Below are 22,668 nucleotides of genomic sequence, written 5' to 3' on the forward strand. Positions count from 1 at the left end.
GCGAAAACGTAATTTGCGCCGCGGGGGGCGGGGCCAAAAAGACGCGATTGGTCTCGTCCCGCCCCCTCCCGCCCTCCAAAATGGCGTGATTCACTGAGAATGTCGTCAAATGACGCGATTCTCGGTGAAATCCGGGATGCGGGAGAAATGCCATCTCCCCCGGGAGCCCGGGAGACTGACTCGAATTTCGGGTGTCTCCCGGACTTTCCGGGAGAGTTGGCAAGTATGATCTATTTGATTATTGCCAAATAGATAAATAAATATAGCACCAAAGCAACCTTTTTGGTTTTGTTGTCCTTGGCTATTATTAGCTTCTGTAATGATGGCAACCGCCACATGTTGTTTTTCAGGACAATTAAACATGATGAGTTATAAATTTATGGATACATTTATTAGAAGAATAACATAGGGACTGTAGGTATATTTAGGTGATCTTGCTAGAGTCAGAGCACCTATTGCATTCATTCTTTAATACTGGGCATACAGAGCTTTGCAGCAGATGAGGTGAGCAGGGCTAGGACAATCTGTTGCCAGCCAGAGCATAATAAAGTTAACAGCAGTGAGAATATTTAGCTCAACCAACTCCTGCCGATGGGAAGCTGGTAGAATTAATGTGAAATTGCAAAATGTTTTGAATTTGTAGGTTGAATGGAACAAAACACAGAAATGTATTTTATTAACTTTATGGAAATTACATCTCTTCATTCATTTGAATGTGATCAGTGAGTGTTATGCAGCCTTACAGGGTCACCGTTACCTTGATAATTGCTCTCAAGGATGACAATATTGTGCCATATATTCTGAAAGGAAGAAAAATGGAAACACTGTGATAACACAAATGCTTTGCTCCACGTGTCTAGGATTGATATTGAATGGGATATTACATAGATATAACAGCGAGCTGCTTCTGAAGGTATAAACACAGATTTATTGCCAGTAGTGGAAATGTAAGACATCATAGCACATCACAATTTTCTAGGGAGTGTGGGGCAGAGCCGTAACTAGGGTGGTGCGGGCGGTGCCGTCGCCCCGAGCGCAAGCCCGAGGGGGCGCAGCAGCCGCCCGCTACCTTCCCCTCTGTGGCTCAAAGTAAAAAAAAAATATCTAAAAAAAATAAAATAAAATAAAAAAATATTGCCCCCCCCCCCCCCCGCGACTCATGCAGGGGGGGTGCCGCGAGTCGGGGGAGGGGGGGTCGGTTACCGCGAGTCGGGGGAGGGGGGGGTCGGGTGCCGCGAGTCGGGGGAGGGGCTAGTGTGGTGGCTGGTCAAAGAATGATCACACTGTCTGTCAGACGGTGTGTATAAAGTTATTTGTCAGGACCCGCCCCCTCCCCTTCCAGGATGCTGTGCTCTGCTCCACCCCCCCCTCTGAAAAGAAAGTGAGGAGCGGCCATTGCTGAGCAGAGAGAGTGAGTCCCCTGCATCTACTGCTGACTGCTATGCTGACCATCCAGGAGGGAAGAAAAATAGGTAAGTAAATGTTATATTGTAATTAAAATATATATTTAAAAAAAAAAAATAGGAAATAGGGTGCTCCATCCAGGAGCAAAAACTGAGGGAGTGTAGTGGGGAAGCAAAATCTATGGGGGCAGGGGACATGAAAATGTATAATGATTATTTTTTGGTATTGTATTTTTTGGTATTTTGCATTTATGTATTCTCCCCTGTCCCTCTCATCTACCCCATCTGTGCCACCTTCTCCCCAGTCCCTCTCATCTACCCCCTTGTGCCACCTTCTCCCCAGTCCCTCTCATCTACCCCCTTGTGCCACCTTCTCCCCAGTCCCTCTCATCTACCCCCCTGTCCCACCTTCTCCACAGTCCCTCTCATCTACCCCCCTGTGCCACCTTCTCCCCAGTCCTTCTCATCTACCCCCCTGTCCCACCTTCTCAGTTCCTCTCATCTACCCCCCTGTCCCACCTTCTCCACAGTCCCTCTCATCTACCCCCCTGTGCCACCTTCTCCCCAGTTCCTCTCATCTACTCCCCCCCCCCATGTGCCACCTTGTCCCCAGGCTCTCTCATCTACTACCCCCTCTGTGCCACCTTGTCCCCAGGCTCTCTCATCTACTACCCCCTCTGTGCCACCTTGTCCCCAGGCCCTTTCATCTACTACCCCCTCTGTGCCACCTTGTCCCCAGGCTCTCTCATCTACTACCCCCTCTGTGCCACCTTGTCCCCAGGCTCTCTCATCTACTACCCCCTCTGTGCCACCTTCTCCCCTGTCCCTCTCATCTACCCCCTTGCACCATCTTCTCCCCTATTCCTCTTACTTGTCATCCTGCAGCCCACTTCCAGCACTGGGTTTATATGTATTTAAAAATCCAAATTTATATAGTGTATGTCGTGTAAAGTACAGGAAATAGAAAATTTGTCATTTTCATATTCATAATCTATGATTTCTATTTTCCTCCACATAGTGTCTATTGCAAAAAATACAGGTGTAGCCAAGGGCTCTTATATTTCTTCCCTATAGTGAGAGAAATTTGTATAGGTTACACCTGTATTTTTGAGGCTACCAACTACACAGCAATACAAAAGAATTCATTCAGTAAAGTGCTAGCCACACCCCCACATTAGGTTGGCCACACCCACTTGGCAAATGTCACTCCCACTTAGATGGGGGGCGCCGGTGCCCTGTCTCGCCCAGGGCACTAAAATGTCTAGTTACGGCACTGGTGTGGGGTAATGGAACGTTCACCTCTAAGGGATTTACACTGTCGGCGCGTTTCACTTTGAGTTTCCGATGTGGGAATTTCTTTTGTTGCGCAATCACTAATCAAACTGAACTATTGTTCTCCAAACTTTATATAAATACATATATCAGTGGATAGGAATGTACTTGGCAAGTTGTGTTTAATGACATATTGGGTTTGATTTGGAGTTACAAGCAAATCCAGCTAGAGGGAGCAAAATTTGCACCTGAAAAACTATTTTGTGCTGCAAGATTGTTGGGGGAGGGGGAAGACCTGTAAAATAAACAACCTGATATACAGTTGTGAAGGGGTGCGCCCCATTTGAACTGTAAAATGCACTGTAAATAAAAGCTGGCCAGTATGTGTGTAGCATGTAAGATCATGCATTACTTGCCCTGCATACAAAATAAATGTTTGTATTTGCACCCCTGGCAGTGTGGCATGGTTTTCTGGGCTGACAATTCTGCACCCAGGCAAAATTTGCACCAAGCTCTAAATCATCACCTTTGTATCATAAAATCCACCAAAGTGCTTGTGTTAGTCTTTGAACATAAATAAGGTGCTTTTTGTTGATAGCAAGGCATAAGTGTCCCTTTTTGCCAATTTGAAATGTAGTACTATAATATTAGATATTTATTTTGATATAGTGTATATACACTTTTCGTTTTGCTGATCACACAGAACCAATGAAGGACAGTTCCCCCCGACAAATCAAACTGGCAATCTAATTTTTAGCTCCTGTGACACAGGAAGAGAAAATTATTGGGATCTCTAGAACATCTCTCAGTGTCAGGCCATGCCCATAAACATAAACTCCATCCAAAACTTTACATTTAGTTTTGAATGGAGTTTACAAAGTTAAGATTAAATACAGAATTTTACTTACCTGGGATGTAGATTTTCTAGGCCTCCATAAAAAGTTCCAACAGCTCTCATCTTCATCACCATTTATATAGTGCCACCGATTCCGAAGCGCAATAAAGAGAACTCATTCACATCAGTCCCTGCCCCTTTGGAGCTTACAGTCTAAATTCCCTAACATACACAGAGAGAGAGAGACAGACTAGGGTCAATTTTTGATAGCAGCCAGCTAACCTACTAGTATGTTTTTGGAGTGTGGGAGGAAACCGGAGCACCTGGAGGAAACCCACGCAAACACAGGGAGAACATACAAACTCCACACAGATAAGGCCATGGTCGGGAATTGAACTCATGAGCCCAGTGCTGTGAGGCAGAAGTGCTAACCACTAAGCCACCGTGCTGCTCCTACTACTACTACTTTTCAAACAGGAAGCAATGGTAATTTTGGTATTTACCTTTCAATCAATTTATGCCAAGGTAAAGTCACTGGAGAGGGGCATCAAAAACAACACTGTTTGCTTGAAACAGAACCACTTTATTAGTATAGAGGAGCAGTGCTGCACCTCTATAGCTAAATAGTGAAGTTGGCTTTGTGTATAACACATGAGACAATTAATAGAATCTATTTTAAAGCATTGTTCTGAAAATTATTTTTGCTGAACCAAGGTAAAAAACACACCTTTCTGATAAGTACACTTTTTCTCCCAGTAGATTGGTTCCTTCTTGATAATTTGGCCCAGGTTTCATGCTGATATCTTGATAGATTTTTTTCAAATATGATGAAGTTTGGAGATAGCTCGAACATATTACATTATTAGGTAGCTTGACTTTTTATGGCTTGCCTGACTTGTATATTCCAGTGAAATAAGCAGTACTAATAACAGTTAAGTCTATCCATCATTCAGTAGAGTGTATGCTTATAATTCTCTGAAATAATCAGTGGGAATATTGCTATTGACTTAAACCATTCCTCCCAGTTGCCATGATGTTGGTGTGACCCTGATTTTGCTTTTTTTTTAAATATTGGGAGGTATGCTTTACTAGGTAACAAAAATATGTATTTTTCCTGGCTTAATGACTGTTATACGACTGATTATTTACTCCCACTGATTTTAATAAATTCAGATATGTCAGATAAATATATGGCCGTATGTTTTATATGGAGTTTAAAAGAAAACATGCACTTGATTTGATGATTTTGTCATGATTGCACTCAAAGCAGTACTCTGACAAAACTGGGGAAATTGTTGCACATTATGTAGTACAACGCTCAACAAATAATTTAGAATCTAGGAGCCAGACTGTAAAACATTTTTATATGCTATCTGGTCTAAACGCACCATACGCATAGCTTCCACCTCTTTTAAACACAGCTCAGCTGATGGTGAAATTACAGTTAACATTGGTAGAATACCTCCTTTCTTTGACAAGCACTTTATTTGGAACCAAGTTTAACTGGAGGTCCAAATATAGACCAATCCACTCTTCAGCACAATAGTTCAGGTGATGCTGAACTTCCATATTAAGGGCTCATTCATACATATGCAGTGGGAAATTTTATAAAAATGTATGAAACTCTTTAAAGTGTATTTACATTTTTAATGCGTTTCCACATGCTTTTTTTGTCTTGTGCTGTTACTAATGTGTGAACAGCACAAGATAATGCGCACAGATGGGAAGGAGCCCTTAAACTTCCTTTCTACAACAAAACACTCACTTTAACTGTAGACAATACAGCTCCAGCTACCACATACAATCGCTGACAATCCAAACCCCAAACATAACAGACCAAACATACCCTGTAGCTGCAAAAGTGCTCCCACACTGCAGAGCCCCACTGGAGGAAATCTCGTTCCTATCCTGATATCCTCCACTATAAATTCATCCTTCATCTTACAGCACTGCTCTTTCAATTGCCAAACAAACATTCTTCAAATCTCTAATATCCACCCTATCTTCTAACCCTCATCATCTTTTTGCCACCTTCAACTCACTTCTCTGTCTACCTGAACCTCCTCCCCCTGCCTCCCTCACAATTGCATATGAATCGCATCGCAACCGATATAGTATACAGAAAATATTGATTACCACCTTCATCCAATTATTAAACTTCAACACACCACTCCACATCTACTGCACCACTTTGCAAATCCCTACACTAGCTCCCTGTGTCCTCCCGGAATCCAATTCAAATGACTCACCCTTACCTACAAAGCCCTCAACAACACCACCCCTTCATACATCTCAAATCTCATATCAAAATACTCTCCCTCCTGCCCTCTTAGATCTACCTCTTGCTTGCGCCTTGTCTCCTCTCTGGTAACCACCTCTAGCTCTCGCATACAAGACTTTTACTATGCTGCTCCACACTTATGGAATTGCGTACCAAGCCCAGTCAGGCTTTCCCACAGCCTTCAAATCTTTAGACATTCTCTAAAAAGCCATCTCTTTTTTAAAGCTTACCTTATCACTGATGATACTAATCACACTAATACACCCTCACAGCTGCCCAGCCTCCACTCTAAGCTACACTCGCTCTTCTTGTTTCAGCTGTGCCCTATTCCACTTAGAATGTAATCTCTCTAATGAGCAGGGTCCTCTATACCCTTTGTGTTCATGTCTGCATTTATTTTGTCTGCCTTGTCTATCCTTGATTTATGTATGTCCTTGTTTTACCTACAGTGTGGTGCTGCAGAGCACTCTGGCACCTTATAAATCTACGATAATATATATATATATATACACAACTGTGCTCTCAACAGCAAAGAAAACTACAGCGACAATATATAATATATGTACATTTGTAATATTTTAATAATTAACCTAATATAGGTAGGGATATTTTGATTAATAGTTTTCAGTACAATTTACAATAGTTGAATAACACCCTATGGTAGAAACTTGTAAATAATTTGTAAAGAACCCTTTGTCCGTATGGAGCTAGAAGTTGAATGAATCTCAGCAAACTTTAAAATTGCCACAATGCCATATTGATTTTGTATGTTTCCTTTAAGGATACTTGTGTAATATTTTTTTCTTGTTTGGTATTTCTCTTGTAAGCTGAAAGCTCCATTGTGGTCAGGAGGCCTTTGCTTCAGCGGAGCCATAATAGTTGCACATACAGCCAATAATAGACATATTGCTGAAACAGGATAGCTGATGCAGTGTGCCAGAAAATGTAGCAAGTGGGACAAATCAGAGACAATTAGGACAACAATCCAGCACTGTACCGAATTTATGGAAAAAAACAAAACAGACGCCTTGAAGAATGTACAGAGTTCTGTTTTACTAGCTTCTCCATAGCCATACTTACAGGATAAATATTTGTGATGAACATCCAATTTATTTTTACTTAATGCTGTAAATATAACATAACATTTATATAGCATGTTTGATGTTATTCCCAGACTATGATAGTAACTCCACATATAGCATCATTTGCAGTGATAAGCTACCAAATCAGCATTTTATCAACCAATTAAATATGAGCAAATCTCCTTTTTAATTTGTAGCTTCACATCAAATGGACTTTTTGATCATGTCACATAAAAGAGTAGATTCTATCCTGTTATGTGCCTGATATGGTAAACAGTTTCATTTCATGCCATATTTAGCTGGATGGCTGCTTGTTGTGTGCATTAAGTAAAACATTTTTGTGTGAATATTTTGTAAAGACAGCTTGCCGAACATTCAAAAGGCTTCAAAATCTAGAATTTTCCTGCTAATTGCTTATTCTTTGCTAAGGTAGCTCATTTATCTAAATTATATCTTGATTTATATATGCAATTTCATTATAACAAGACATCACGTGAGACAATGTATAGGAAAGTCTATGGTAAAATCATAAAGCCAATGGGAGGGAGTACATTAGGAATTTTTTTTCTAGGCGATAGTGCAGCCTTAAAGTGACACTAATCTCTGTATAACTGTGCATAGCACAGGTGAATGTATGTAGTGTTTTGTTTTGTTTCTTAACTATTCATCTCTTTTGACGCTTTTCAATTTTTTTTCTTACATCATGGAATCGAAAGGATTTAGGAAATGCTCAACACCAAATACTGTATAATGTCAAATAAAATACAACTTTAAAGTTTGTTCTTGATTAATTAATTACAGATAATAAACAGACAATTACTGAATGTATAAGTATTTATCTTATTTGCTAAGATAAACCTAAATAAGTCCTTTTGAAATGAGTTGTTTTCAAAGGTCATATGATTCAGATGATAGAGTCCATCTGTGTGGAAATAAAGAATTATTAGATCAACTTAAACAAATAAACCTGTCTTTGAGAGATTGCATAGTTTGTATTTCCAAAAAGAGCTTCATCGTGAAGATCAAAAAATGGTCAAAGCTATGTTTTTTTTTGAGTGGAGTTCTCTGCTTTTGGAAAATCAAAACAGTTAAATGATCAGTCAGTAGGAAAAATAACTTTCCTCTTGTGTATAGATGGAGTTGCTTTGGGGCTTGTTAATTTCATATAATATTATATTATATTATTAAACAGATTTAATGTTGTTAATGGACAAGTGGTGCATCTAGTGTTCATAGCCTGCCAACTTTGGCTCACATTTTCCACTTAATCCCATAACAAAGGCTGCTTTGAGACATCTCAGATTTCTTAACACAGCTGCCTTATATTTGTTTTTTTTTATGTCTTAAATGATTATTATGTGTATACGTTTGAATATATACAATAAATAAATACCAATATATTAATAATTAATATACTCATATACTTTTTGAATATTTTCTTTTTGTTTCTTTTATAATATAGTAAACTTACTTTGTGTTCCCATTAAACAGGTTCAAATACCCTGGAATCTTTAGAAAGTACATCTCAGCTTATACATACTACAGATTATATTGTGTATTTGTTTCACTGATAGTGCTTTAAAAAATAAAAGTTACAGAGATAACGGTTGCAGCTCTAACATAACAGAATTTTTTTGAGCAATATAATGCTAATAAATGCACTAATTTAGAGTTGAAGAGGCACCAAAATGTGTTCACACATACCCATATATAGTTTTACATACCATTGACCTGTGTCTCCTTGCACCTGGTGAGGTGGAACATGGGCAGGCAGGAGTGGGCAGGCGTTGGCTAACTATAGTCAACTATTGTTCATATAATTGCACCACAATAACACGTGGCCTTTTAGGAGGAGTATCTCTTGTTGGTGCTGGAGAGCTGGTGCAACAATATGCAATGATAATGATGACTATCAGCAGCAGGATCTAGCTGCTTCTGATTGGCTGATTGTAACGTGACTCCTCCAGCTGATAGTACTTAAATCACTTACTTAATTGACATTTCTATTTGGACTACTGCAGGAAAGAAGATTCCCACTGTATTTTCGACTGGGAAAACAGATGTTTGTATTTGATTTTACTTGTGTTTTCTATGTCTGCCTGTATTTAATTACATTTTAAAATGCAACTTTCACATTTATTAATACTGTCAAGACACTGTTTTCTCTTCTTTATGACATTTTATGATGTTATAATATTGTATACAAATAGGGAAATGTGACTTTAGCATTTACTACTATCACTGTCTCACTGCTAGCTGTATGCTATTGTACCGTAAGTGTATATATACTTTGTTACGCCTGACACAAATTATACTGTTTATGTTCTATATGCATCTGCGCTCAGCATATGCATGTAAATACACTTTTTTTCTGTGCGTCTCTTACCTATTACGATAAACAGTCCAGCCAGCATGCTAATCACAGCTCCCCTGTCCCTTGTCAGTGCTCTCCGCCAGTGCTATCATGGGGCATGGAATAGGTGGGAAAGAGTCAGAGCGCTGTTTGGAATAGTATATTAACATACTGTCTGCACTTTCTATCTGTCACTCTCCTCGTTGAACCAATGGGAGCTTTAAATAGCCTGGACATAACAAAAAAGGACCTGTCACAGAGGTGATACATCATTTTTAACAAGGGATACAGTAAACTTGGTATGATGGGTGAGTTGTAAATGTCAGTGGACTTTGGGAGGTGTTCTTGTTATTTATTGTAAAATACTTCAGAGTTTGATGCATTCTTACACTTAAAGTGAGGTGTTTGCTGCAAGTTTTAATTGAAATTTAGAACAAGAAATGGATCAGAATAAATTTGACAAAATTTTGAATGTTTCAGTTGATGATCAGACGCAACAAGTTAGTGGAGGTTGGGCTAACAACCAGACATTGCCCATTGCCCAAAACTTGCTATATCCATCACTGTACCAAGATAGATTTTAAAGCAACACCCTAAAAGTGAAATATGCATTTTAGAGTCATAGTTATTATCCTTCCACAAACAAATTGCATACATTGAAATGAAATAGAAGGTAGTGATGGCCCTGTTCTAATGAACTTACAATCTAAGAGGTGTGGGGGACATTTTATACGTAAAGTAGTGAAATAACAACTATAGCTGTTGGTGGAGAAAGTGGCCTAAACACTGCCAATAATGGTCAAAAGTTCAAAAAGCAAAGGTTAACAGTTGTTCCTCTTCAAGTATACATACTTTAATTATTTTAAACATATCCTACACTTTAAATGTATCTTCATTCAATAGATGCATTTAACGTAGTATGCAGAGTCGCTCGTATCTTAAGATACATGGATACTATGTAAAATGCATCATGTTCTTTCAAATTACGTCTGCGTTTTTTTTGGGACGTTGTATCCAACTCTTAATCAGGTCGTGAGTGTGTCCCTACTTGAAGCTTAACCTGGCTGCATTCTGCGGGCTGCTTGCTCCTATGTGGATTATTGTTGTAGTGCAGATTTTACAAAGTTAAGCTATAGCACCTGGGAAGTGAGAAGTTTGTGAATAGTATAATATGTTCTTCTAAAGCACTGTCCAGTGCTGAAAGGGAGTTTAGTGGCAATCCCTGTAAGAGCAGTACATTGGTTTTATTAAGCTGGTTGTTTTGTGTTCTGTAGACTGATTAGTAAAGCACAGAAATAGCCAAGAACTTGAAGGGTGATATGTTTTTGTAGTGTATTTATTAAAGCACAGCAGATTATATAGAAACAATACCAACAAGAATGGATTTCAGTATTTAGCATTGTACAGTATAAACAATGTATTTTTCTTTCAGTCAAGGTTCTGTTTTAAGGTGTGTGTTACTATGGTTTTCATCTCCTTCTCTTCCGGTATGTCCTCAACTTTAAGGTGGGCTGAGATAGAATTGTAACCAAACAGATCACAGGACTGCAGGGATAAGTGTGCTGCTGCTGTGGGAGGCCAGTGACCAGCCTATCTGTATGAATGTGTAAGTGAGGACAGGTCTGCAACATAGTAGTAATGTGAAGATCCAATCAAATAACTGCAGAAAAACTGTGATGTCAAATACAATAAATATGTTCACACTAATTATTCATTTTTTCTTTCTGTGAACTGATTTACTAGCGTTTATCATCACAGAATAGAAAAATCTACCTATCTTTCTAATTAGAATATAGGTAGCAGCTTTGTCACCCATTATTTAGTCATGTTCCTTTTAATTGCTTTACTGTCAACTGCAACTTAATTCTATTAGGCTTTAAACAAATTATAATTAAAAAATGAAGGTCTTGCTCAAAAAAACAATATTAAAACACAAGTAATAATTAGTTTATTAATAATGTATTATAATTCATGGGAGCACTTACAATATATTCCCATGAACACTTACAAAGAATTTGTCTTCTAACCTTCAGCTATTTTTTGTTTAGCCCCCCAGCAGCACTATTTCAAGTTTTCTGTATCACCTGAAAAGACTGATGGTCTGAATGACAGTGCCTAGGGCAATTTCCAGCAAAGCCTGCAGCTAGCCCACTATGCAGCCTACCATGCTGTCACTGGGAATGTGAGTGACTGCTGGGCACTTGTGGGCCGCATTTTTCAAAGATGAAACATATAGCTTTAGTATGAGTGACGTTTGTAAAGCACAAAGATAAAGTACAACTGTTCCCCAATATGATATTGTAGGTTATGAGTCTTAACGAGATTGATGAAATGTAAGCATGAACATTAAGTACATTCACAATATTCCTAGGTACAGATGTGGGACCATGAGCCACGTGTGCTAAGTCAAGCCACGTGTCCACACATTCACATTTTTTTGTCTGCCCACATAACATTTTTGGACTGACTCAGTGCAGCCCAATGTGTCACTGATTGCCTGCAGAGCGCACTCCGCAGCAATGGGATGTAGCAGATTTTGCCTCACATCCCATAGAGGTGCATTGGAAAATCCGCGATGTTGGGTACTGTAGTGCCAGTAGATGCACGCAGCCAAACATCTCGGCTGCATATCACACTGAATTAAAGGGTTAATTAACCTGCCTGCCGACATTTTCATGTTAGCAATTAAAATGCTGACATGAAAATGTCGGTAGGCTAGATACCGACACTTGCATTTTGTTGACAGGTGGACAATATCATTAGTGTGATTGGCTATACCACGGTCCCGCCAGCATTGGTCTTTTAATGTCGGCATTGTGATTGGCGACATTGTGACTGTCGGAATAATGACCGCCACCGGAATCTAATTGACCTCTGTGTGTTTAGCATTCTCTTGTGGTTGCAGAAATAAAAATCAACACTGATTTTAAATATAAGCAATGAATTACTTATTTATATAGTTGACAGATTTATACAGTGCTTCCTCTTTGCACCACATGCCTAAAACCCAGGCTAAATGTGGATTCACACTGACAGTGAAGGTGGTGTATATAATGAAAACAACACAGATAATAGTTTAGGACTGAAACATTCAGAGAAGGAGTTTCTGAGAACATTTCTGGTATTATCAGTGTCTTAGTTCAATGCATCCTTTACACCGCACTTATAATTTCTTACCATATTCCTTTGCTCTTAAAGTAAAAAAAGAATCTGTGTGCAATATAAATATATTCCCTGCTTAATGCTATAATTATCTTGAGTAATTCATTGGCATTTTTTAGAATATCCAATATTTCAGATACTGCTATTAGCAGACATGCACTCAACTTATCTTCCTATTTGGAACAGCTTAATTATGTTTAATTGCTTAATTATGTTTTGGTAGAGCAGTATTCACCAGAGACAGTGAAGGGGAACTTATACTGTATGTCCTCTCTTCTGTGACTCTTTTCATTTCACCCTCAACCTCTGAAATTGATAACACGGGATTTAAAAAGGATTCATGAGTTTTTTGGATGTTAGAAATAAGCATTTCCAGAACAATTAGAGTCAGCTCTAGAGGTGAAAGGACCAAACAATAGATATGAGTGAACTGAGTCAAGAAAGGTAATACAATTATACCAATACTTAAAGATAAATGTTTTATAAGGATCACATGACTATCAAGCTTTGAGAGAAAGAGTAGGTTATTTATGTTTTACACTACTTGTTGAGAAGTTAACATAAAGATATTTGGAATAGTTGTAGTGGAATTAGAGAAGTATATAAAGGTGACAGCAAATAAAAGGCATCTGTAATCCAGTCTGTAAAGGACAAGGGCCTGCTTTAGCTAATGGAGAGAGATGCAGACTTTGCTATTGTTTTATAAGAAAAAAACTATATGACTTAGAACGAGGACTGACTACTTTATATAGCTACTGACTATTCCAGTTTTGCACAGTATATTGTTTTTAAGTACTTGTTTATGGTGCATTTTATTCTGAGAATACATCTGTTTTATACTGTATTTTTGTTATTGTTTTACCCTGTATGTCATTTAAGTTTAATTGATTGTATTTACAATACAATTTTGCAGTAATATAAATATATCTTCAATACTCATGTCATTTCACAGCAGCGGTTGAATAGCTAAAGAGTTACACTTAAAATTTATTTAAAACAATACATTTTCTTGCATGCATAGGCCGTAGTTTCCTACACTCACAAAATGTCCAGGAAACTCCCAAATTAGTGGGGGTGGGAGGCTCCTGAGAGTACAGGAAATTCTCCCGATAGCGCTTACCTGCAACAATGTGGGTAGGGCAAGGTAATCTGCATCAAGCCCCCAATAATTAGTAAAAAGTGAGTGGTATGGATGTGATGACTCTCCTTCCACATTGGGAGAGGCTTGATGTAGTGATTGCGCCACTGAAAGTTGGTGACAGACATGTGAACATAATTTGAAGACTAGAGTGCTCCATATTTAACTTTTAAGGCTCTTCAAATGATCTGCTTTTAAATCCAACCATTTTGCCAACAATCAAGCTGATGCTACTGTTTGGATATGTATTTAAAGCTTCCTAGTCTCAGGACATTTTCAGGGAAATATCTTAGTCTGGGAAGACTTGAGCAAACAAATAGGCAGCAAACTTTGTTATCACAGCTCATATGTTTAATACTGTTATGTCAAAACACAAAAGAGAATATTTATCAAAGAGAGCTTTCTACAGTAAATATTTATCTTTTATGTTAATTGCAGCATAGAAGCTTGCCTGCAAGCGCCAGTGAGTGTATAAATATACAAAGCTTTTACATTGACTCCAAATTCTGCAGCACTATAGAATATTATTCAGAAATACATCGAATGTGGTTTATTCCTATAACTGGAAGAAAACAAAAACAAAAAAACAAAAAAAAATGCAAATAGATCCTATTTAATAAATACCACCATAGATTTAAAATATATAATAAAATGTATTTGTATAAATAACTGAATTTGTAAAACAATGGTACCTCATAGGTAATACCATAATCCTAGGGAGGTAGTCCCTAGTTAAGAAATAAATGCCTATTTTGGGCCAAGTGATAACAAGTGATAGGGATATATGAAGTGTCTCTTGGAAATATCGTACAAGTAGTATCCATACAAACCTCTAATCTGTTTTAGGTCTCAGATTAACCCAGGATTGTATGCAACGGTGTGATGTGTAGGTCTGCAGTGAGTATGCCATAAGTGCATTATTTTGCAAAAGCATTGTAAACTATCCAGATTGGTGTGGTAACCTCCTAATGACAGGTACAATAATGAGTGTCTGCAGGGAGCAGTGAAGCATAGTGGAGGGAGGTCCCTTGCAAGTTTAGGGCTGCAAATGGAGTTAAAGTTTTGGGCAGGATTAATGGTGTAAATATATATATTTATATATATATATATATATATATATATATATATATATATATATTTATATTGCTTATATTTGTTGATATATACAATGTAACACTAGGAGACACTCATCTGACTCTTCCAGACCTTATTCGCTTTATTCCATATTAGAATAAATCAATGTTATCGCTTCACACAGCCCTTTACTAAGTTGAGATAAAGGACTGTGTGAAGCCCGATATGTGCAGAGAAGACACAATTATTTCTACATATCAGCAAAAACAGCATCATACTCAACACATACAAACCCATGCCGACCACACACAGCCATGTGCATGTTAACATAACGTTCAATATCATTATGAGGCATGTTGGCTAAAATCTATGTGCACTTGCACATATTGAGGAGTACAGTAAGGCTAAATATGAAAGTTGTGTGCTGGGTTTCAGCCATACTTACCTACTCTCCCGGAATTCCTGGGAGGCTCACGAATTTCGGGGAGTCCTTCTGGACTCCTGGAAGAGTAGGCAAACCTCCTGGATTTGCCGAAATTCACCACATTGAATGGCAGAGGCGGGGCTTAATTGTGTCATTAAGCCCCACCCCCACTATTCCATGCCGTGAATTTGGGGGGTGGGGCTATGGTGACCCCTCCTACCCCCTGTCACATGACTTCTCCCCTGGGATCTCCAGTGGGGAAGGTTTTGAGTATCAGTTATAAATAAGCACCAGTTGAGGTTTTTTACATAGCAAATACATTTCTTGCTAGGCCAGGAACATCACTATCTTCAGTTATTAATGTTTTCTAAGGATGAAAACCATTATAAAAACAAAAAAAAAACAATGAAGCCACCATTTAGATGACTATTATCCCTTTTTAAGATTTCTCTACAAAATACAAATAGCATTAATATGCTTGTAAAATAGAAACTACAGGAGGGCCCGCTATTAGCCAGTGTATGTGAGTGAAATAGAAGAGAGATAATCAAGACAATTTGTACAAAAGCAAACACTGATGCTGGAACAGGAAGTTCTTCATACTGGGAAGTATTTGTCATGCACCATGAGATGTGCTGCTTGTTAGTAGATTGAGCTTTGTGTTTATGTACACAAATAAATGTCTGTAAAATAAGCATACTACCAGCAAACATGGCATCTTAGATCTAATCAAATAACTTTTTATGTGTAAGGCTGTGAGTACACACTGCAGGGTTTTCAGCCGTTTATTGGGCCAATCACACAATAAACAACGGTTTGGCCCAATATCGCATTAGTGTGTACGCTCCAACGATGATTGATTATTATTTCAAAGCACATTGTATCGTTTCATTTGATTTCTAATCAAACTAAAACTCTAATTTCTCGATGGAACAACGTCGTTCCAATTCTGCAGTATGTATGCACTCAGGACCAGCAGTGTCCATAGATCTCTATGGAGTATGCAGAGTCATGATCTTTTCAGCCGATGGTTATGACAGATGAAGAGCACAGATCTGAGGGTAAATTTTTTTAAAACATGTATAGTGTATACACATGAATCAGCATGCTGGTCGGGACTTTTTTTTTCTTTCAGTCGTTGTTAACGATATCGCATCAGGAGAAATTTTCTGCAGTGTGTACCCAGCCTAAATGTGATTCTTGACCCAGCAGTATGTGTTGAAACAAAGGAGCTGAATCTTTTCAGGGGCAGTTCACACTTACCTGCTTTTGTTGCATTTTTGATACAGAATAAATGTGCATTAGAAAAAGACCCCAAAAAGTCAACAGTGGCTTCCTACCATTGCATTCTAAATTTTTAACCTTGTGTTTAAATTTTTGGAACACTGTATGCCCTATTTCAAATGCGTTAACGTGCACAGCCTTTGTAGTAGTGGGAATGTATATGTGGGAACGAGCGCTTACAGCACTTTTCATGCATTTATTCAAGTGAAAACAGCTAAAAATAGTTGATAGCTGCGAATGAGCTATTAATGGACAGCAGCTACTTTAAAATAATTGCAGTTTAGCATAGAACGGATTGCTTCTTATATGCTGGTAAATGTTAATCAGTGGCATATGTTTAACATAATTAATACTAATGGCATTGCAAAAGAATAAAACAAACTTTAACTTCACATTTCCCAACTCCGATGTTTTTCCCAGTGGAGCAGCCCACGTAAGTAAGGAGGGCTTTCCTACAGGCTTTGGATGTCCCTTCAAAATTTTGCTTTGTGTTTCTCCAATTTTTTGTTTTTGCCCTTGCTCCCTAGTAGAAAAGCAACCTCATTCAAACATTATCTCCATTTTGTTGATGCTTATGAAGTATTATTCCTTCGAGTATGGCTACTGATACACAGACAGCTTATTCAAATGTTAACGCTGATATAATGCCCATAAAGAGCTAGCTCAGCATTAGAAATTCATTTCTATATATCTATTTTTGCCAGGTGCAAAGTAGTCCACATGACAGGGGCCTTAATGGCTTTTGTTTATTAAATTGCAGACCATCATGCTAAACTGGCCGTCATCCCACATCCCAAATAAAATCCAAAGGAATGGTTTTGTACAATAGTTCAACCATAGATGTCGGACTGCTGTAACCTTATAATACTGCTAATCACAAACCAGATTTACATTTTGCCTTTAAAGGGCAGATTTATTTTTTACTAGATTAGTAGATCAAATCACTGCAAACATCATTTTCTATTATTAGAATGTAATATATTTACTTAATCTTTTAAGGCATTTTGTAGGTGAAAGGGAATATGATGTATTTCCTTACATCAGAAGACACTCAACTTGATGCTTTACATCCAGACCGTGCTCTAAGGCTATGTACATACAGGCCTTGGAAAACAACACACGTTGAAGTGTAGGTAATTTGACACATTGTATCCTTTATATTCGCAGATGCTAAATTAGCTTTCCCATTACACTTTGCAGAGCGTTATCGAATGCTGGAGCCAACATCAAAACTGACGCAAAGCAAAAGCTTTTTACAAAGTGTGTTTGTCGTCTCTATTCACTTACATTAGAGAGCATTTACCTGGTTTTGTTGATGTGTGTTTAAAGTTCTTTGTGTCCTTAAGCAGTAGAGTGGTTGTATTGTAAGGGTCATGAGTTTGATTCCAACTAGGTCCTTTACACTGTGGATATTCTATGTTTTCCCCATGTTTGCATGTGTTTCCTCTGGGTGCTCTGGTTTCCTCTCATACTCCAAAGACATACTGGTAGGTTAATTAGCTTAACAAAACGAACCCTTATGTGTGGATCTGTGTGGTATGGCCTGGGGCATGGACTGATGTGAATGATTAAATATTCTCTTTAAAGTGGTTCGTAATATTTAGGTACAATACAAATAACTGTTAACAATATCTTAAGTAACTGTAAAGTATTCAGGCATGTTTGTGACCCCAGCCCTCCTCTCCCACTTAGTTAAACTCACAACATTTTTTGTGATAACTTTGGTCTGCAGAAAATGATTTTTGCTTTTTAGTAGTAGGTACTTTATTTTGACTATTTATTTTGCATTTCCTTTACTCTTAAAAATGATTTAATATGTACACTAATGAGTCTGCCTGCAAGCTACACTTAAAGGTTAAGAAATACATTTCCACCATAATATTGATAATATGCACAAAATCCCATTGATAACATGGTTTGTCTACATTTCACATGGCTTTACTGTCTCTGCATTTTTATGTCCCGTGCCTAATAGGGTGTTTGCACAACCCTACGCTGCTTATTCAACATTGCTACATTGTTAACTTGAATGCTTCGAAATAACTATGCAGGCTCTTTACGCCACTTAGAAAGAAAGGCTAACTTGATATGTAAGTGGCCTGTAAATAAAGTTTAAGGCAACACAAAGCATAGCCTGTTGCTTCCTAATGGGCTTCTGAATGCAAAGGTTCCTTTACCTTATCCTTATAATGCTAAATTAGGATTTTGTAGGCTTTATAGAAACATCTCACAGGAGTACTTTGTCCCCATGCCTTCGTGCTGGCCTTTCACATTCCCCCTTTCACCACGCTGAACAATTTACTTGCTATTCATTGATGAATAGTCTTGTGTAGTATGTTCAGAGTCCCCACACCCTGTGTGTTGGGCTTTTTGAAGTCTTGCAACATGTTAACATGGGAGATTCTGAAACTCCTTTATGAGATTCCAATGCCTGAAGCACAATTAGCACATTTCCAATGAAGAACAACCACAGAAACGCTAGACTAGAGCAAGTAAAGTTCACTTATGCCCTTGTCTATGATTTGGTAGCAGTGTCACCTGATTAAATTATACAAATCAAGTAATGTCTTCCCTACCTTAGCATGAGGCTACTTTCAGCATTTTGTGCTTTCCCTGTCACAGGCAACTGAACTGGAGGATATTTGTTTTTGTTTTACAATATTTTAATTATTTGAGAGCATTCTACAGATTAAGGAGGTCATGTCACTCGTAACCGCAAAAAGCATCCTTTACAACTGCGCAGTAGAGAAACCTAGGTCTAAGTCTGCTCTCTATCCCTTGCATCACTCTACGCTTAGAGGTGGATCGGGGGGTGGTACTGGGCAGGCAGACGTAGGTCTAGTACAGCTAGGGCATGTAAATGTTTCTTACATACGCTGTTGAGATAGAAACCTTTAGGAGGATATACGTTGCTTTCCTCCTGGTGTAAGATGTGTGCTGCTTATGATTACATACATTTTGTGTACTATTCTGAGTCAGTCCTATCTTAAGATATGTGCAGCTCACATATACTTAGTAAAGTATGGAATGAAATTGACGCTTACGTTGTAAGTGTACATTGCAACCAAATCTAAATTAGGCACTCACTGACATTAGACGTACAATAATGGGTACTTTATTCCTTGACATAGAAGAAGCCTCTTTAACTTGTTTGTAACCATTGTCACTAACCCAAAAAAAGCTACGGGTAAAAAAAATATCAAATACAGAAACCGTGGTTTGTATAACCGCAGGGTGAACATGAAAACTACAATGGAAATGCAATAGGCCACAGGGACATCAGTTGACAGAAGCGTTACCAGCACACACGCAAGCAAGGGGCAACTTGAGAATACAATGTTCTAATATATTATGGTTAGCCCTGTGATACTATGCAAACAGGTAACAGTTATTATGGGGGTTATTGTTTTGGAGTCATTCTATTGATGTTAATGGATGCACAACTATTGTGGCTTCTTAAAAGGTCATGCTGGCTCCTAAATTGGAATGACTAGCTTCTAAATCCTACATTGTTTTGTCTACCCCTGTGTTAAAGGGATCATTAACTACCTATATTTCCAGTGTGTGTTACATGTGTTTATCTTGCTTTGCCCTGTTGTGTATGCAAATATGGACTTGCCTTTAATGGTTTAGGAATAGGTAGTCGCCAGTGGGAAAATGATGATGAGTTTTGGTAGACTCCTGAAACATTTCTCTGCACAAAGTATATTTTACAAATAATTGTTATGCAGAAGGTACCATTTTTTGTGTGAAATGACCAATCATGGGATTGCGATACATTTACAAAAATATTGATTTAATTTTATGAAAAGTTTCTGTCGCTGACCAGAAGCAAGGTGCATTTTTATGTTGGCATAACTCCCTAAAGTATATGGTTTATAGAAGGATCGTGTACACTGACAAGGGAAATCAAATAAACAGGTTGTTGCCTGTGATACAATTGGCAAGCACAAAGTAGCAGTAATAAATACACCAAGATAAAATCCCGATATTTTGTTTAAATTATATCTCCTACAAAGTCTATCTGAAGTAAACGAGCTAAGTTGAATCTACTTTATTTACACATACGAGCATAGCAGGAATCTGGAGCTTAGCGCAGAAGTTTTATTGTTTCCTGTTTATGTGATAATGAGGCGGCTGCTATTATAGAAATTCTGCCATTCTGCGATATCCCATACAGCATATAAATAAAGAACTTAATGAAGTAATGGTTTTACACTAACAATGACTAATAAATTTATGTAGCAGTTGAGTAAATGAAAACATCTATTGCTGATAATGTATACACAACATGCTTTGAGTATTGTTTGTTTGGGGAGAGAGTAGACATCCCAGTTAAGCTATAGAAAAAGTTTGTATTGTTTAGTGTGACAGGAAGAAATAGTCTCAGTGCTAAGACACAAAGAAAGCAGTGTTCTTATTAAAATATTTTTTCCCAGTTATAATTATAAGGCAAGTATTGTCGGAAAAGGAAGGGATCAGCCCTGTTACAAACAGTAAATGCTATAGTAAGGCAGGACTAGATGTCGAGTTATCAATGAAAATAAGGCTTTTCTTTCACCCCACATATCAAAGTATAGCAGATATAATGCTGCTTTTGCCAGCAATAGCCCCTGCTGGATGGATTTCCCATGCCTTTGCATATAAGACCTAATTTTAAAGTATGTAATACTTGTAAGATGCTTAATACCTGTTCTGTTATTACCATCCTAAGACGGTGATAACACATAATAAACGTTAAAGGAAATGCTTTATTCTTTGTACTGCGTAGATGGGTAGGTCATGTGATCGCAGTTGATGATGGGCTTATTTGAATATTCCAAATGAATAATTATATGGTAATAATGCAGAAGGTACAGTGCAGAGTTGCAAAGTCCTACATGTGATATATTTAAATGTGTTACAAGAGTTGGACACTACACAAAGACTGTGCAAAGACCATGTTTTTAATATCAGTAAAATGATGATGTTAACTATTTTCAATAAGCAACTGTTGTCGGTGCATACACATATACATATTCTTGATGTAAAGACTCTTCTGGCTGATGGTACAGTGCAAATATATTTAAATGTATCCGCCAGTATAATATTCTTCTGAAAGCCAGGGATTATAGTACCATTTTATGAGGTGGGAAGTTACAGGATTAAGGAATTGGTACCTGTAACAGGAGCAAGGAGATGAGGGTTTAAAACAACTAAATTTAAAGTACATATAGTCCTTTAAGGAAGGTTCATATGGAAGAGGGTTATATAGAAAGCATGGTCAGTCCGCTAATTGCATACCAAGCGACACTGACCCTCATCTACCAGTCTCCTCTCCACATCAGCACCTCTCCCTGGTGGAGAGATGACATGGAGCAGAGGCCTGATAACCATGCTAATTGTTTGACACATGAGGGATTGATGTATATACTATAGGCTTCCACTAACCTGTACTTAACAAAACTCTTTATCCTCAACCCCATTCACAACTGGCTGTGACACCCCTAGAAAAATAGAACAGTGCACATTCTGAAACGTTAAACAGAGCTATAAAGTTATGGAACACATCTGCTAGAAGTATAGCATTAAAAGTAATTGGTTTTATATTTGCTGATCTTTTCTTGAATTTCCCAACTGTTATCCTCAATCCCTTCTTAGGCTAGGTACAAGCTACAGGAAAATTGTAACGATTAGCGATTTAAGTCAGAAAAAAAAATCCCAATCAGCATGCCAATTCATGTCTACACACTGTACACAATGACCTTCATATCTGTGTGAATCATAACCATCGGCTGCAAGTACCAGCTGTCCTGGGTTATGGTGTCAGTGGTGACAGCTTGCGTAGAGCAGCAGCGTTGTTGTAAAAGGAATTGACTGGTATAGTGAGCGACAATTATCATTCAATAAAATGTGCAGCAATGGATTCAAGAAATTGTGAACTTCAATCACCAGATGTGCACTGTGGGACTGGGGAGCGGTGGATGGAGAGTGACGGTGCGTCCAATGTAATGATGATGCATAGATGATGTGTGGGAAGAGCAGTGTTTTCTGGGTTCCCATGAAAATAGCAGAGAGCCCAGATTCAGTCACTTCTGGTTACTTTACTAACCCGCTTGGAACCCGCTCTCACCGCCGGACCCCAGGACATCACCAGTGACAGGTGATGTCAAAACTTGACTTAATAGCTAAACTGACGTTCCAATTCTGCAGAGTGCATACATACTGTAGAATTGGAATGACATTGTTCCGAGGGTGAACAAGATTTCCAGTTCAGTTTGAAGCTCTCGATCCACGGTTTTATGTACTTTGAAACGATAATCGTTCATCGTTCCAGGGTACACACTACTGGCCAATCAGTTGTTTATTGTCTGATTAGCC

The 22,668-nt window shown here is 38.2% G+C and overlaps 1 protein-coding gene across 3 annotated transcripts in view; it reads left to right on the forward strand.

Annotated features, from left to right (window-relative positions):
* PCSK5 (proprotein convertase subtilisin/kexin type 5) overlaps positions 1-22,668 on the forward strand; it is a 327,761-nt gene that overhangs the window by 78,936 nt on the left and 226,157 nt on the right. The window lies entirely within an intron of this gene.

Source organism: Mixophyes fleayi, chromosome 1, assembly GCF_038048845.1.
Source record: "Mixophyes fleayi isolate aMixFle1 chromosome 1, aMixFle1.hap1, whole genome shotgun sequence".
In the NCBI taxonomy this organism is placed as follows: domain Eukaryota; kingdom Metazoa; phylum Chordata; class Amphibia; order Anura; family Limnodynastidae; genus Mixophyes; species Mixophyes fleayi.